Raw genomic sequence first — 5,853 nt, forward strand, 5'->3', positions numbered from 1 at the left:
AAAGTAAATATTTGTTTCTTTCAGTGGTGATAAACCACTGAGTGTTTTGATATTTTGCTAATGTTTCCGTTTGCCTGAGTCTGCGTCAAGGTTCTGTTCTGTAGTTGGATGTTTTTGTAGTTATAACCTGGAACTGTCAAACGTAACCCAAGGTAATGTTGTGAATTGCTCTGATCAATGTCTTTATTAGTATACTTCTTTACCAAACAAAGTACTGTGTTACTATTATAAAACCATTTGCCTAATGATCTGCTGCAGCCTTTGTAGAAGAAAGTTTCAAAAGATGATCATTCTTTCTTTCAGGTTTGTTTGTATCAGTAGTAGGGAAAATGTCTCCTGCATTACTGTGGCATGATAAAGACACCAGCTACTCTTCAAACCACGTCTGGCCATTCACATATCAATCTCTGCAGCAGACGGTATCTTTTAATGATGCGTGCTTCCACAATGGAGCTGGCATTGCAGAATGAAGTACAGACAGCAGCATAATTGGAAAAATGTGGCCTAAGTTCCACTATCCATAACTTCACACTGACTATGTAACTCTGGTTTGTGACTACATCTCTTTACGCCCAAGAGATGTAATGAATGTGAACCAGCTACCAATCACAAATGTCACTGAGGCAATAAGGAATCCTCTTAAGATCAATGTTTTGAGTGTTGTTTGGAAATTTCTGAAAGCAGCCATTAGGTTGATAATGTAATATTTTGCCATTTTTGGAGCAGGCCCAGTGTAACATAGTTAATGTTGTATAGAATTCCACTTGTCATTACTTCCAAGTTTGGGTTCATGTGTAATGGATGAAACAGCACCCCCTCCTGGTGGTTGGCAGTGTTAAATATACTGAACACAGATATCTCGTTGCCAGTTCATGAGAGATGAAAGCGAGGTAGGTTCACTGAGTTTAACGCTCTGGTAAAATGTTATGTTAGCTTGATGCTAACATGAAATACTATTCCTCGTAAGGTGCTGTACCCGCTGTGATGAACCTGATTCCTGATCAGTTGTTATCCTGTTCCATACAGATAAAAACCATTTCATCTCATCCTGTCTCCTGGCCCTTATTCACACAACGCAGAATTGAGTTGAACTGAGCTATCACGATTATTGAGGTTACACCAGTAAATGTCTTACTGCTGTTGTCGGGTCTAAAAAGCGTTAAGCGTTGTGCGTTAAGGTGATTTATTGTCATTACCCTACTGCAGGTGCAATAGCAGTAGTTATGCAACAGTCCATATGGGAGGTTTTACCAAACCAGTTACATTTCCATCTTCACCAGCCTGGCTGTAGCTCTAAAAGACTAGTGTCTTGGCTGGGGCAGAGAATAGAACCACTTTAAAAGTGGGTTGTGAGAGAGGGAAGATATGCGGCAAAGGTCATAAGGCTGGTACTTGAATCTGTGACATCTGGACTAAGGCCTACATACATGGGTCGCGCTTTGCCCCTGTGCTGCTGCTGTGCCCCAAAAGAACCACTTTTGTCAAAAACCATGTCTGTACTTTTGGAGACCAATGAGCTATTAAAAGACTGCATGTAGTTTAAAACCAAACTGATTTCTACCAAACCACTTCAAGTATTAAAACTATGCTCGGTTGCAAGAGACATACGACAATTAAAATGCTGTTTAAAACTTGAGTGCATCTAGCTTTTCATCTAAGATTTTGAGTCAAAAAGAATTTACAAAATGGCTTGAACATGGAATATGTTGGTTTTGCACTAGAATGAGAGCCCACTTAACAGTGGAACCCTTATATTTTGATATTACCTAGTCATAAGGGATGATTGGTACAAATAAAATCAGTAGGGTAGAGTTTTTAATATGGCTAGGTCACTTTCTGCTTGTGCTTAAAGTTGTCTTTAGTGAACTTGATCTGGCAATTCAGAAATGTCAAGTGGCCTTATCTTGTACAAGCAAGATTGTAAAGGAAAAGAATAACTAGGATTGTTAGTAAAATGTTCGTTGTAAGTCTCCCCATAGCATTCTTTTCAAAACAGTATTGGTGTACTGTTAGTTGAGCAAACGTTCGGCAACTTTTAGATGGATCTCTGTTTCAACACACCTGAGTCAAATAATCAGATCATTAGCAGGACTCTGGAAAGCGTAACTTTATACTGAGGAGGCAATTCAGCTATTTGTTTCAGTTGTGCTGGACCATTGACACATCTAATAGTTGCAGAACACCAGACCTTGAGACCTGGAGTTGCAGACCCCTGATCTAGTACAACCTCTGATTGAGAGAGCTGAATGATGACTCATCTCCATTATCGGCCCGGGGCCAATGAAGCAATCCACAGGTCACTTGAAAGAGATCTGGCCAGGCTGCCCCAAATGGAACCACAGCTCTCAGGTTTCCAGAGTGTGATAGGCTGGGCCATATGGGCTAATGGAAAGATTAGGCCAGGGGTGCCCAAAGTCGGTCCTCGAGGGCCAGCATCCTGCACGTTTTAGTTCTCTTTCTGGTAGTACCAACAACCTTTTCAGCATGTCAGTGTTCTTCTTAGGCCTTCTAACGAGCCATCATTTGATCCAGGTGCGTTAAACCAGGGAGAGAACTAAAACATGCAGGATGCAAGACCGACTTTGGGCACCCCTGGATTAGGCCATATGACTTAGTCCTTAGTCCTTTAAATTTAAATATTTTATTGGTTTTATTGGTTTGGACAGATACTGGTCATTTACATTTTAATTCCATCAAAGGCTATCAACCATCAATTGCCTATGCCTGCTTGTCTTTGCAAGGTTGTAAGCAGGCTGGTCCCTCTCTCACCATCCCTCTTGCATGATGTACCCTGCCTCTTGCAGGGTGTACCCTGCCTCCTGCAGGTCACCAATCCATCACAGGGCAACAAACAACCCTGCGCACGCACACATACATTGGGGTTTTTTAGGCCACACTTGGTTTTGATCTGTAGGAGAAAATCAAAGTACCTTGAGAGAACCCATACGTGCATGGGGAGAAACAAAAGACCCCAGGCTGAGATTCAAACCCAGGATCTTCTTGCTGCAAGGAAGGGTTAAAGATTGAAGTTTTAAATTATTTTTGCATGTTATAAAAGTAAAAAGTAAATGACGAGTTGCTTTGGTCTTTTCAGTGATGTAATGGAAAGGACATTTCCAAAACTTTAAAAATGTGGGAGGGGCTTCTTTCCGAACCCAGTTTAGTTTAAAACAAAAAAAAAGAGAAATGCTATCAATTTGTCTGTTCCAAGATCTTCTGAAACTTTTTTTTACAGTTGGACCTCAATATCTTTTTCTATTCAGAAACCCTAAATGGATCTAGTTGATCTGTCATCCATCCACTTACACCTTTGTCCCTAGTGCGGTTGGGAGGGGTGACGGTGCCTATCTCCAGCGAGACATTTTGGGCAAGAGGTGGGGTACACTGTGGACAGGTCGCCAGTCCATCGCAGGGCAACACAGAGACAGACGGGACAAACAACCATCCACAACACACGCACTCTCACCTAAGGAGAATTTAGAAAGACCAATTAACCTGACAGTCATGTTTGTGGACTGTAAGAGGAAGCCGGAGTACCCAGAGAGAACCCACACATGCAAAGGGAGAACATGCTAACTCCATGCAGAAAAACCCCAAGCCAGGAATCAAACCCAAGACCTTCTTGCTGCAAGGCAACGGTGCTACCAACTGCGCCACTGTGCAGCCCTTGTCGAACTGGCAATTCAGCTAACTGATAATTTAGTAACATTGCGGAAACTTTGTAATGATGCAAATTAATACTTTATGGATTGGTTTGCATATAAAGGGTGGTTATTCAAGCCTGTTTCATATTCAGTGAGCCTTTTTCTTCCTTCTCTGGATGAATCTTTTACATTACATTACAGCGGCTGGTGTGGTCCCACTTCATCAGGAAAAAGTATAAGTGCATAGTACGCATATGGTGGATGAAGATCATGTGGAATTTAAGTGACTTATTTGACCCTTGTTGGGTCAAAGACAATGATGTGGACATTGGTAAAAAGTTATAACTGTGTGGTTACAGAACTTTAAGCATATCTATCATTTCCTAGTCATCTAAGTCGAGATTTAAGATTGTGTTCCTTCACTGTACTTTTTTTTTCTCTTTTTTTTGTGACCACATTTTTTCACATGCCGATATCACTGTAGGGGTTTTCTGAAAGACCCACAGTAGAAAAGGAGACTCCATTTTATGGAAGGTCATATGCACAAAATTACTGTGTGCAACTTAGTCCTTTAAATACCAGACATCCAGACAAATTAATCCAGGTATCCAGTGACTGCACTTACTGGAGAAATATTGATTGAATGGCTGGGAAATGGTACAGGGCAGCACTGGAGTCCTTGAAAGGACCTTGTTGAACCAAGGACTCCTTTCACCAGAGTCTGAAGTGCCTATATGCCTTCTGCAAGGAAGAAACTATGGGGCAACTGGTGAGAGGGGCTCACGTGACTGGCTCTTCCAAACCAGCCAGGAGAATCATAGATCAATGGGGTGGGGTGGAATTCAATGTCCTTTTTTTCTCGACCTGACAAAATACCCCTAAAATGGGTCGCATAGATGAAAAGGGAACACTGACCCAATACTAACACAGACACAAACTTTTTAATTATTTTAAATTCTAGTTTTCAGTCATGATATACGTTAAAGTTAGCAACCCAGCTGTCAGCTTCGTCACTGAACCATTTTCTTGCCCCGCTTTGTGAACAATTGCTGTGGCTTAAATGGCCTGCTTTGATCAGAAAAGAGGAAAAAATAGATAAAAGTTCAATTTAAAAGTGAATTTTTAATATTTATCAGCTGATCTCGAGTTGATACCTCAATTATCCTTGTGGGCTTAAATTATGTGCAAATATGGGTGAACATTTACAGCTGTGTGGTTCTGTTCATCGGAGTCAGAAGGAAGCTTTAGGATTTTTTTTTTCTTCCAGTGTGTAATTTTTCTGTGATCCGTTCCTTGCACAACCCTACTCCACTGGAGGGGTTTTCAAGTAGACCGGCACTAGGTAAGGAGCCACCATTTCATGGCGAGTCCAGCACACAAAATGGCTGTGAGCAGTTAACCCTTTAAATGCCAATTTTTTTTTTATCACAAATCAGCCTTTTGGTCTGTGACTACAGTTAGGGAGCCACCATAGACAGGATGGTTATTGGGAGTGCACAGGGGAGTGCTGAGGCTCTGATGAGGACTTCACTGACAAATGGAATCTGTGCCACTGCAAGCCGCAGAGCATATGTGCCTCTGCAAGGAGGGAACCATCATGCATGCTTACAGAGGGGAGCTGCGCTACCAGAGCATCAGGGGTGGACTGTGGATGATTTGCACAAATGAATTTCTGATATAAACTCATTTTGATCCAGTCTTGTATTTCCAGGTTGTAACATATGGATTGCTTGGTACAAGTACAACTGTTATTAACCCAGCTCAGAAAAAGAGGGAGAGAGGCGAAAGCACAAGCCAACAGGAGACATTTAAAGGCGTCCGATGATCTAGTCTGTGATACCTGCATCTGGTTCTTGTGGGGTGAAAACAAGGGAAAAAATGTGAACTGTGTGGTTCTGAATAAATCCCTGCTCATCTGAGTCAGGACTGGGCTTAGAACATTTTTTCCTTCAAGGTACTCTTTTTCTATTGTGATCCAGTTCTTGCACATACCTACCCCACCAGAGGGGTTTTCAGATAGACGGCACCAGAAGGGGAGGCGCCATTTTAAAGTCTTGCACACAAAATGGGGTAAGCAACTTAACCCTTTCAATCCCAACCCCTACACAACTCGACCAGAGGCTCTTGGGGGCTCCTGTGGCAGCAGTTGCTTGCGCAATACAGACAGAAGGGTTATGAACGAGCACAGGGGAGGGCTACAGTCATCCGA

Source organism: Xiphophorus couchianus, chromosome 3 (genome assembly GCF_001444195.1).
Source record: "Xiphophorus couchianus chromosome 3, X_couchianus-1.0, whole genome shotgun sequence".
NCBI classification, from domain to species: Eukaryota; Metazoa; Chordata; class Actinopteri; order Cyprinodontiformes; family Poeciliidae; genus Xiphophorus; species Xiphophorus couchianus.